This window comes from Molothrus ater, chromosome 1 (genome assembly GCF_012460135.2).
Source record: "Molothrus ater isolate BHLD 08-10-18 breed brown headed cowbird chromosome 1, BPBGC_Mater_1.1, whole genome shotgun sequence".
In the NCBI taxonomy this organism is placed as follows: domain Eukaryota; kingdom Metazoa; phylum Chordata; class Aves; order Passeriformes; family Icteridae; genus Molothrus; species Molothrus ater.
In genome coordinates, this window is record NC_050478.2 from 142,229,594 (window position 1) to 142,242,200 (window position 12,607).

A 12,607-nucleotide genomic window follows, 5' to 3' on the forward strand; every position below is an offset into this window, starting at 1 on the left:
TAAAATACATAGTGATTCTAACCCCCTCCCATTTTCTCACTCTGCCCTACCCCAGAACACAATTCTCTGATATGATTTATGGTGGTAACTAACCAAAGGACCTAATCACAGCTGTACAGAAACTGAGACTTGTTTAAATCAGGTCTTAACTTCTGTTTGGCCTCTTCTGGCAGGCCTCCACAAATGGCAGAGAGGTTGTTCCATGGCCTTACTGAGCTTTGCCAGGAACCAATGGCAGGATGCAGACAGCAAATCCTCTGAGAGAAAATTATTAAGAGTAAACAATGCTAATTTGTGTTGTGGACAAAAATATTTAAAAGCTAGGAAGAAGTTCAAACATTTTTAACTGTGCTTTTAGAAATATGGCAGGAATACTTAACTTTCTTTGTCATTTTCCCTTGGACTTCAGGAATGATCTTGAGCCATCTGAGATCAGTAATTTGTGTTAATATGCTCTTGCATGCCAAAAATATGTAGGTAACTGTAATTGTTTACTTTTAAAGATTTTGTTGTCATTAACACAAGTCTGCAGAAGGAGGATGTGCAAATAATTGCATTAATATGTAGAATTTGTTGGAGCATTTTGTGTGAAGACAGGAAAATAATGTATGGTTAGATACTTTTGAGCTTGTGGATAACTAATATTCTAATCTGAGAGCCAGCTTTACCATAAGGTTTCATTCAATGCATGAGGTAACCAGCAATATCATTTCTTAGAAGAGATGCTGATTGACTATTACAACATTTACTGGCACAAATTGACCCCGTGTTTAGTCATGGGAGTGGGTGTCCTGATTTCTTAACACAGAGGCACAAGTGAAAGAAATCCTGCATAAGAGCACCCTATGAATGAGGACATTTTTGTTCAGGTGCCTAAAAGTCAGTTTGCAAGTGATATGTTAGACAAGTTTCTGTCTGTTGCTCTTTTTTTCTATAGGTTTTCTATTTATATACTTTATCTTCTGACTCTCATGAGTTTACATTCAAGAGTTGCTTGTTGAATAGCGATGTAAAACAGGTATTCCCTCACTAAACTCATAGTTCAAAAAAGCAAAAAAAAGATTCTGTGACTTCCTTAGAAGTAAGGGTCATCCTTGTAAAGGCGTCCCTCTTTTATTAGCATTACCAGGTTTCAGAATAGTCCTTGAGGTTCAGGCAGACAATGTGATTTCTCAAATTCATGTTTGATGTTGAATTCTAGAGAGCTTAAATATTTTTCTTTGTTATTCCTCATTTTGTAGGCTATTGTGCAAATTTGAGTTGTACGTTCTGGCCTAAAAATTTTATTTCAGCCCTTTCTATGTCTTTCTCACTGTTGAGATATGTGAAAGGGGGAGAATCATAGAATGGTTTGGGTCAAAAGGGACCTTAAGGACCATCTAGTTTCAACTCCACTGCCATGGGCAGGGACACCTTTGACTAGACCAGGTGCTCAAAGCCACATCCAACTTGGCCATTGAAAAGGAGCATCCAGAACTTCTCTGGGCAACCTGTTTCAGTGACTCATCACCCTCATGTTAAGCATTTCTTCATAACATCTGATCTAAACCTACCTTCTTGCATTTTAAAGCCTTTACACCTTGTCCTGTCACTCCATGCCCTTGTAAAAATTCCCTCACCAGCCCTTTTGTGGCCCCTTTAGTACTGGAAGGTGCTATGAAGTCACCCTTGATCCTTCTCTTCTCCAGGCTGAAGAACATTAAGTCTCCCAGCTTGTCTTCATGAGAGAGTTGTTCCAGCCTTCTGAGCATCTTTGTGACCTCCTCTGGACTTGCTGCAGCAGTTCCATGTCTTTCCTGTCTCAGGGGCCCCAGAGCTGGCACAGCACTCCCAGTGGGGTCTCACAAGGGCAGAGCAGAGGGGCAGAATCACCTCCCTCCACCTGATGCCCACGGTGTTTTTGTTACAGCCCAGAATGTGTTTGGCTTTCTGGGCTGCAAGTGCACATCGCAGGGTCATGTTGAGCTTCACATCAACCAACACCCCCAAGTCTTTCCCAACAGGGCTGCTCTTAACCCACTCACTCTCCACCCAGCCTGTATATATTGAGATACATGACCAGGTGAAAAGAGAGAGGTTAGAAAAGCAAAGATGTATATAAACTGCAAATACTAGTTGAAGTTGTGACTGGTTGAAGTCACTCACTGACAAAAGTCTAGTGACAGAATAAAATATATATATTGTCTCTATGACACAAAAAAATTAAATCAGCAGAATTCTGTAAATATAGTCTGTGAAAAGTTTTATGTTATTTTTTTCTTTTCAGGTTGCCTCTAAAGAAACTATCATTGCATATAAATGAGATAGCCTAAAATGAGATGGTGATTCAAGTTTTACTTAAATGACATATATTTTGAATGTATAAAACACAGGTAAACTGAAAACCAAAAAAATCTTTTTTAATAACTATGTTCCAGAATTTATAGCTGCAGAAAGGAGAAAATGTTGTTTCAATAAATTGGTCAATGTGGTATAGTTCAGCTGTATTTTTTCCACAGTTAGTTTCTAAGCAAGTGTAGTTTTTGTAGCTCTTCTCTTATTTTTTCCCCTTGTTATAATTGTTTTTCATTGGAATGAGCACACAAGTCTACACTTCAAATGAAATTGGCATAGAATACACAAATCTGTGCTAAAAGATTAGTGGTGTAGTGTGCAGCCAGGTATTGGCACTGGTACTGCTTTCAAGGTACTGAGGAACTGCATTAGACAGCATGTGACTAGAAAAAACCCAGGAAGCAAAGGAAAAAGCTTAAAACTTTATCCCAGCTGAATGCCCTGCTCTTGGAGCTGCAAAGTCATTCTCAAGGTTTTTGGCTCTTGTTTTCAATCTGTTGCTTCAGCTGCACAGTGGTCCTGCTTCAGTGCCTCTTTCCTTGGTAGGGCTGCAAACTATCCAAGAGTAGCTGAACTTTTCTCCTATTTCTTAGTTACTACGAAAGGGAAAGACTGCTGCTATTGCTTTCTCTTCCTGGCATATTTTGAAAGAAACAATATTGTCTCTTGGTATTTTGAAAGAAAGAGTTTTGGACTCTAAAAAAGCCTTAGAACTCTAAAGCTCTGATGGTAGGAGGCTGTTGCAGAAAAAACACCAAACTCCTAAATATGAGAGATCAAAAGTGCTGCTATCAACATGTGCTCTGTGAATCTTTAGCAGTTACAAGGTCGCTACAAACAGTTGTAGATCCCTTTGCTTAGCTGACTTTCCTGAGGCACTGTGTGAGACTTTCCAGCACCTGACTTGGTGCTCTCTCTGCCAACACAGTGTCTGGGCACTCTTGCTGGAATTACCCACAGAAGAATCTCTTTCAGTTTTACATAGCAGGTACTCAAGCAAGGCAATAATAAAAACATGAATAAAATACCAAAACTGATAAAAACATGCCATAATGTGGGTTAGTTTATATGTCCTTGTAGTACCAGTTCTGAGGCAGAGCTAATTGTGGCCACAGGATTTGGTTATCTCACTCCATACTGATGATTGCTGTACATTTTCAATTAGCAAGTTGGACTACTATAATAATATAATAGGTTCTAATATAAGAACCTTCCTGACCATCCTATACTAAAATTCCTTTATCAGCTCTCCCAGTCCTCATTTGCATGCTGGGAATCACATTGTAATTTGTGTCCTAAAGAGAAAACCTCAGAAAACACTCAGAAAACTACCTAATCCTTGTAAACTGGACTGCATGGCTGACTGGTGTGCCACTGCAACAAATAGTAATTAGAGGCATGCTCGAAGCAAGGCTTTCATAAAACTGAATGAAAAGTATGATTCATTTCCCAGGAAGACTGACCCACCCATTCAGCCATTGACATGTCTGTTGTCCTCTTTTGCTTCTTCTTTTTCTGAAGTTTCAAAGGGAAATAACATGTCTGAAATAGAAAACCTGCCTGAACATATTCCTCTTCTATATTTAAATCAATTTGTAAAATAATGTTTTGATTATAAGGTTTCCTAATTTCTCAAGTGTTAATAACTCTATGCATTTTCACCCATCTACATGTGTACTAATGACAAGTAGTGCTCAGTGGATTAAATCTTCTGTTGGCCTCTGATAAGAAAGTTTCCATAATTTCCAATCATACTGAATATATGTTTCTAATATTGCTAAGTACTCTATTTAAAAAAAAAAATTACATATAACATTAAAAAGCTGTGTATTATCTCAAGACAGTTAAATACTTTTGTAAAGAAGTTTGTAATGTTGTACTGCTAACTTAAGATTTCAGTTGGAGACTTGCTTTTACAATAGTATAATCCTTAACCCACTTTAAACATTCAAACATCCAATAACTAAATCTTTATAATGTTGCATATGAGAAAAGATGCCTGTGGCTACCTATGCCAGACATGTTTGCAGGATTAAAGTGAGAGTGCAGTAGGGTGGTGCTGATGCTACTGGTTTATACCAGTTTTTTTATCCTTTTTTCAGGGTTTTAGATCAGTGTTGGCAGGGTTCTAATTAAATTCTTTCAAATAAAATTTCCCCTGCGTCTTCAAAAGCATTGTATTCTTTGAGTGTTACTTAAATTCTAAATTTTGTATGATCAACAGACTAGAAAATTTTTTCTCAAGATTTTGGCCATGACAGCACTATATGTAAAGAGGGATTTCCATCCTTCAGTGAGTACAGGGACAACAAGATGTCTGTGAAACACAATTAGCAAAACTGCTGGTACTGCCCTCGTGGAGCTCACTGCATAGTCAGGATTGTAATATAGAGTCAAATTCACTAGTTCAAAACTAAACCAAAATGAAAAGAGCCCTCTCTATTTGTGATTCTCTTGGAGGAGGAGAAAGTATTTCATAAGGCCCTTGGAAATTCATGTTTGTCACAAGTAAAAAGAGATAAAAGACATGTACATTCTTAGATCTATTGCTGGGTCAGTATGCAGACAGCAGAATGCATAACTTATATGGCACATATAACAGTGTATATGGTCAACCCCAATGTCTGAAATGCAGCCTCAGTTTACCAAATCCAGCCAATCAAAACAAACAAATAGTCAAAGATGTATTCCTGTTTCCAGAGGGAACTTTACTCTTGTGGAGACCTGATTAATGTGCTTTGGAGACCTGTAATGAGGGAGAGCTTAATTATTCAGATTTATCATCTTGCAAAGGTTTTGGATGATCCCACATAAGCCTGTTCATTCAGCATTCCAGAATGTGTAACCTGCGTGTTCAGCAGTGGTCGTGGTTTGTTTAAGATTTTCAGTAATAGTTTCCATTAACTGAAGAGATCTCCTCTTCTAGACAATTGAGCTTGAGAAGTTCCACTTTATATACTGCATGAGTTATTATTAATTCTGTGTATAGTGCCATAACAGCACTGCCTGTTTACTATATAAAGATGAGTTCCCTCCCCCAGAATCTTGTGATCCAAGATAAGTGAGAGGAGACAATGAGAAAGCCATACTAGAAGAGGAGGGTGTGGAATAAAACAAGAGACAGATAAGATGGCAAAAAAGAACCTGACAGATAGGCAGGAGCAGGCTCTGGGAGCATGTGCCTGTAAGGACCTCCTGGCTGCAGCCACACCTGGCAGTGCTGGTGCTCCAAGGCATCACCACTTCCCTTCTGCTGGGGCACCACTGCCAGCCTTGGTTCCCAGCCTCACTTGTTTACTCCAAAGTGTCCCTTTGCTTTCTCTCGTGCCACCCCTTCATGAGACACTCTCCAGCAGAAAGGGAGCCCTGTAAAATAAATTTGCCTTCCCTCAAACTCCCCCTTCAATGACTTCTGTTGTAGAAACACTAGTAATCCCTGAACCAGCGCTAAGCTAACCCTATCTTTTTGCTGATAAAAAGAAATTAAAAATGCTCCCTAAGTAAAAGCTGTATGCCCAGCTAATCTGTAGAAACAAACATGCTGCTTGTACACAGTCACTCTCACTCCACCATCTGTTTGCTTCCCAAAACTATTGCTTTGTCTTTAGTGAAGTGTTTCTTGGCTTTACTAGATAAAGTTGGTTTTAAAGTTGCACAGCTTTGCAGCTGGACACATAAACTTGTAGCAGTGAAAATAATGAAGAAGAAAAGTAGAAGGTGCTTTTGACAGAGAAGTAAGATTCTGTTCTAAACCTAAGTGAAACACATCGCAAAGGATACAACAGATTTGAAAATAGCACTGATGAGGTACAAGAAAAATGAAGGTTGGAAAGAAGAAAAATATCTTTCTTCAAAAGAAGAAAGAAGAAGACATTTTTCTTCTTTTGACAGAAATCTGGGAATAATGTACCCAGCAGCTCTTCTTTTATGAAATCTCCAGCCATGAGCATGAGCCGTAGTTTCCATTTCTATCCACTGAGTAGCTTTCTGTTTGAGGAAAACTAAGCAAAATTTATTGGCTTTTATCATTCAGATTCCCAGTAAATGCAGAGTCACTTGTGATCACAGAGAGCATATTAAGGTTAGAGAGTTAAGGAAGTGTCCTGCTCCTCCTTTTGAAGAGCTCATCTGGCAGATCAACCTCTATAGTCTTTTGCAGAAAAGTAGGCTGAAGCTTTCAATGGAAAAAATAAGAATAGAAATACTAAGCTGTTATTCTGTCTTTGACAAAATAATTCCACATCTAGGATTTAGCTAAATGTGTTGAACTGAAAGGAGCTGTTACAAACTTGGCTTGTTTTCTACCTTTGCAATAATTTTATATATTTTATTGTTCATGAGATGGCTGCAGTAGTTCTCCAGTAAAATCTTGTCAGGAAAGGTGCTTAGAGACCTATGGATGATGCCAAAGCCATGGAAAATATGGACAATCTAGATGTTCCAGAAAGCACTTGCGGACTGCTGCAGTGCATCTTAGGTGTTCCACAGGAACAGCAGGAGAGGTACTGAAGCAACCACACATACATGCAAAGTAAATAGTTTGCTCTGCCACTGCATTAGCAAGGAAACCACTTCAAACAACTCTCTCTACCTAGGGAAAAATGTAGTAATAATAAGCAATAGCAAAAGTCTCCACTCCTTGCCCCAGAGGTTGTCTACTAATCCTTAGGAGCGTTTGCACTCTGCAGGCTTCCTTTTTCGATCCTCATTTGTCACTGCAAAAATATTTGTATGGGTCATAGGCATACTGCAATTAAAAAAAAAAATTAGAGAAAAAATGTTCACCAATGAATCCCTTTATATATGTAAACAACAAACAATGGATGTTCTCTGAGGAAAACAGAAACTTGTTAAAGAAGCTAGAAATCCTTCCTGCTTGTGAGTTGCTGGAAGCCCATTGTGCTGATGCTTCTTAAAGGGAACTAAATGCACTTGTGAGGGTTTTCTTTTCTTTCATTTCAAAAGCATTCTCTGGTTTGAGATCTCCCCATAGCTAATTAAAACAAGAACGCAGGGCGACATTAGTTATGCACCAGAGTGGGAGTCAGAAGATGTGAGTTCAGTTCCCAGCCCTGCCACTGACTTCCTGGGTGACCTTGGGTAAGCCTCTTGATGTTGATTTTCAAAAGACCTCTGGGGGCCAAATTTTCATATTGAAGTTTGGTTTTCAAAGGAGCTCAGTATCTAGTGATTTCCATGCTGTTGATTATGGCCAGAATTTCAAGCAAGCTCAGCAAGAAATAGGCTGAGCTCATTTGTAAATCAGGCTCTTAATCTTTTTCTGCCTCAGTTTCCCATCTCTGAAAGTGCTGGTGAAATATTCCCTTGTCTGATTGTTTAGACTGTAGCTCTGCAATGCCAGAATTGTCTTTTCATGAATGTGTATAGTGTCTTGTACAATCTTGTTTAATCTCCATTATGGTTTTTAGGCATTGCTGTAATGATTGTTACACCAGTGTTCTGTTTTAGCAAAGAAAGAAGCTGTAATCAGAAGAAAGCTTATTATTGTGTTGGTTCTTGGATCTGGGTGAAGATCTATACTGATTTCTTTAGTTTGCCTGGGAGGCTGTCATGTGGAAAACACCAAAAGCTGTATTTAAGATCAGGATATGTAGGTGAGCTGACTTCTCTCGTCCAGCAGGGACAGTTCATCTATCAGAGCAGCCGGTTAGGTCGGTTTGGCATGATTTGATTTGTCAATAAACTTATTGACTGTCTCCTACTACCTTGTTATCCTTGAGCTGCTTACAGTCCAATTGTTCAATAATTTGCTGAAGAAAATTTTCAGGCACTGAGTGGTGTGACTTTCCATACACCTTCCTGCCTCTCTGGTTAATAATGTGATTCTCTTTGTAGTTCCTACTGCACTAGCTCTGTTTGCACTTTTCCCACACTGCTTTCATGCTCTTGCAACATCTCAGAGCAACATAACATTCTCTGTTGGCAAAGGCATAGAGTGCTTCTTCACTTCATAAGTGCTGTTTGCTTCCTGGGACCCACTACAACCCATTCCTGAAATTCCAGATCAGCATTGTCAGTGATAATCGAGCTCCTGGTTTCAAGCTCTGTGCTGTACAAGCCAGAGGCCAAATGTAGTAACCCAGGAATGTGTGATTGCAAAGACTGTCACTTCCCAAGGAACTCTGCTTACTGCTAAATGACTGCCCTTTCCACATACCTGTGGGTGTCACTAATACGGTGACTCTTCCCTGCTAGGTTTGTCATATATGGGTGGCCAGCACCTCAAGCAGCTGAAAGTTTGGAAGTGATCATTTCCTATGTTTACAAAAACAGCAATGCACTTGCTGCTGTTTTCCAGATTCCCCTGGACTCTCAGGCTAGAAATAGTTATTATTTAAGTATGTGCCGTCTGAAGAGTCCTTTAACTTTATATTTTCGTTTACATGAAATGGGATGCTATACCTTGATTAGCTCTGCAATGAAAAATCTAGCAGGACACCTCTAGGAAGTGTATGATCTTGGCTGTTTTTCAGTAAAAGCTGAGTGTGTTTTGTCATAGGGAGAGCTTAACTGTGCCATTTGTCTGTGACTAGAATTTTCTATTGTTCCATTTTTTAAAGGAGAGACTCCCTTTTTGGTCTTTACTAAAAGTGCATTTCATTTTCTTGATCTAACAAATAATGTTCTAAATTGTGTTACATGTTCTAGTGTTGGCATGCATGCCATGCCAAGGTGGTATTTGATTTCAAAAAACTGTTATCTGCCAGGACTGGTATCTGTAAATAAAACCTTGGAATCAGGGAAATACTATACATGGTTTGGGTTTAAGGGACCTTTAGAGATTATCTAGTTCCAACCCCTCTCCCATGGACATACTCTGCAAAATCAGGCTGCTCAAAGACCTGTCCAACACTTTCAGGCATGGGGCTTTCACAGCTTCTTCTGTTCCAGTGTGTCACCACACTCACAGTAAAGAATGTCTTCCTCACACCCAATCTAATCTGTACTCACAGTAAAGAATGTCTTCCTCACACCCAATCTAATCTGTACTCTGGCAGTTTAAAAGCTCTGCTCCTTGCCCTGCTGCTGCAGGCCCTGGTAAAAGTCTCTCTCCAATTTTCTTCTGATCCCCTTTAATATATTGATTTAATCCTTAAAAGTTTTCCATTCCTTCCAGTTACTGAACCCAGCTCCTCCATATTATTACTAGCTCTATCCAAATGTATAGAAAAGGAGGAATCTTAAACTACCTTTACAAACCAGAAAGTGCCAGTAACACTGAGCTACCCTAAATTCTGGGTTGTAAGGCTACAATCTGCTTGATTGCTGATATGAAAGAAGCAGCGACAAAAAGGTGATTCCTTGGAGTAGCTCTTCTGTATTCAGTTTTGGTCTCCTTCTGTAATTAGTGCAGCTTGATTGTTTCACTTATATTAAACTGTTTATTTTGAGATATAAACCCTCAATCTTCCTCAGCATCATGTAAGGATTGTATGTGTTTCTGCAAGGGCTGAAGTGCCAACCAAATAGTGCAAGAAAAATTAATAGTTCTTAAGAGGTAAACTATGATGTTATTCCATTCTGGTAATAAGACTAAAATAATGAGTGTAATGTTAACTCCTTTGCTAGAAAGATGAAGACTGTGCAGGGTGCCCTGTGATTTAGCTGTGTGCTTATTATCCCTATTAAAAAGTACCAGTGACACTGCAACTGCTGTCCCATCAATTCAACATTAGATTCCCTTGTTCTGCTTGTCCTGCTCTGCCATTCTTGTTTCTGCTGCTGTGTGCATCTGTGCTGAGGCTGTTCAGGTCCTTTTTCTGTCCCAGTTCACTCCCCTATTAAAGCTGATCTGGAGAAGAAGAGTGTAGGCATAGAGCGACCTTGAGGGTTTAAAAGACTGTGCCCAGTGTTGGACCTTAGTTAAGCCCCTCACAGTCATCCCAGCATGTTTTCTATAAAGCACAGGCATTTCCAGATTCTCTGTTCTGTTATCTGCACCATGCAGAATGTCAAGGTGAAGTCAGAAGTGCATGTTTTGTGATATAAATGACAGTGATAGAATGATAAGAGTTTTCTGATGCATGTAGCATTAAAGAAGGTGCACTCTGCCAGTTACACTCCTTGGCACATGAGAATCTGCAGAAAGGGATTTAAAATAAATATCAATCAGACTTAAAATTAACTACTAATTACCATCAGAAGCTACAAGGCTTCTGCAGTTATAATCCAGGAGTATTTATAGCTCAGGGCTCTAGCATTAGACTTTTTTCTACTGACTGCCACTCAAGAAGCCTAATCTTACATCACAGGACAGGTTGAGAAAAATCATCTCAAACCAATGCCAACATTATGTTTGGCCACCATGACATTGTTTTGGAGGATGCTCTATATACTGGGATTAGGAACATTTTTACTTTTAGGGAACATTTTACTGAGGGCTCTTACAGTGAAGATCTGCTAATGCAGAATGTCTTCATACACACACAGGCAATATGTCAACCTGCTTTAATCTAAATGGAAACCATGCAGTTTTATGATGGAGCAATGGCCAACTGCTGTAAGTCCCTCTTAAAACCCCCCTAAACAACAACTCAGTTTTATTTCTTATTTTGTTTTGATATGAATTATTATTTTTTCTTTGTTTTCATGTAACTTAGCAAAGATGTATTATTTTATAAATATGACTTACTAGAAAATTACCATGTGTTCTCCAGTGCAAGTGTTGGTGTTCTTAGAATAAACAACCAGATATTGTGCAATTACTAGAACATACTTGTTTTTTTCTGTGTTGTATTTTTTGCTTTTAGTGTGGAACTGATGCATTCACTAAGAATGTATTTGGAAATCATTTGTAGCCTTAGTTGTCAGGGGTAAGACAGTGAGGTCTAATGGGAAAGACAATGGTCTAAAACACAGGGTGCTGGTTGTTCTGGATGTGTTCCTGCCCTGTGCCTCAGTTTTCCACCAATGAAATGGTCACAATCATATAATTGACCTCTTTCTGGAGTGCTTTGTGTTCAAGAGAAGCAGAAGGGTGTTAGTACTTCTACACAGGATTTGTTGGTTAAGAAAAATTCCCCTTCTAAGGAGATTGTCAGGACTGTGGGCTGGTAACCAAGGCAGGAGCAGAGCAGGAGATGCAGCCCCAAGCAAGTACCCAGCCAGTGTCTTAAGCAGTGCCAGGCTATCCCAGAGGTGTTCCAGGCAGTGGAAAGCTGAAGAATTCAGAACAACTGGAATGGTGAAATTTATATGCAAAATACAGAAAAAAAATATTTCTATTAAAAAACTTGGGAAATTAACACAACTTCTCTTTTTATACATCCTAATAATAAAGCTCAAAAGGTTATGTGATATATGTAGTGCTTCACTACACATTGAATTATATTCATTTGATGTTACATTTTAAAATTAAGTAAACTCATTCTGAAAGTAGGTAAGAATTTTAGAAAGCATTGTAAAGTATTAAAATGCATCACTAAGAAGAAAATTCCAAATGCTGTCTTCATTAAGACTTATTTTAAGATAAAATATAGCACCTAAAAATTTATTTCAAGTGCTTCAACATTTAGGGGGTGGAAAAAAGGGTATTTTGTTCTCACCATTTTGTTTTCACATTTTCTTATTTGTACTCACGTCTTTATTCAAGAACAATATTTTACATCAGTCTTCTGGTAAAGAGAAGCACATCTGTTCTCCCCTCCTTTCTTTGGATGAAAGGGGTGCTGGAGCTGGTTTTCTGTATTATAAATCTGCCCATTCTCAAAGGTGACACATTGCTCTTTCCTGTGCTTTCTCTGCAGTTTCAGAGGTGCTGAGCCTGTGTCATTCTTGCCAATCACAAAATCAACAGGTTAGTCTTCAGGGATTAGAGCTTCATCCCTCTCATGGTATAGTTTATAGATATTCCTACCTGTGCCCCCAACACGTGACAAACTCCATGTGTCTGTATTCACAACTCTCCTGGCACTAGGGCAGGTGAGTTATTACTCTAAGGTGTTTTCAGAGAGCTGTTTAGAATAGGAAAACAGAGAAGTCTTTGTCAAAAAGTCTTGTGAGGAGAATGTGAAGAGACAGATTGAAATGGCAATCTGAGTGCTAATTTTCTAGGAGTATGATCATTTGGTGTAGCTGGGGGGTTTTCTGCTCCCTGGTTCCATAGCAGCCTGTTGGATGGACTGCAGGGACACTGCTACCTGGTGTGCTTGCCCCATCACTGCTCTTAGTGTTTTCTGTCTGTTATCCTGGAACAGTTCTGTTCAGGAGCATATTCTAGCAGAATGTTCCACCTGAAAATCCCTCACCAGTG

The 12,607-nt window shown here is 39.1% G+C and overlaps 1 protein-coding gene across 1 annotated transcript in view; it reads left to right on the forward strand.

The window, feature by feature from the left end:
• NSMCE2 (NSE2 (MMS21) homolog, SMC5-SMC6 complex SUMO ligase) overlaps window positions 1–12,607 on the forward strand; it is a 128,654-nt gene that overhangs the window by 105,067 nt on the left and 10,980 nt on the right. The gene's annotated exons all lie outside the window — the stretch shown is intronic.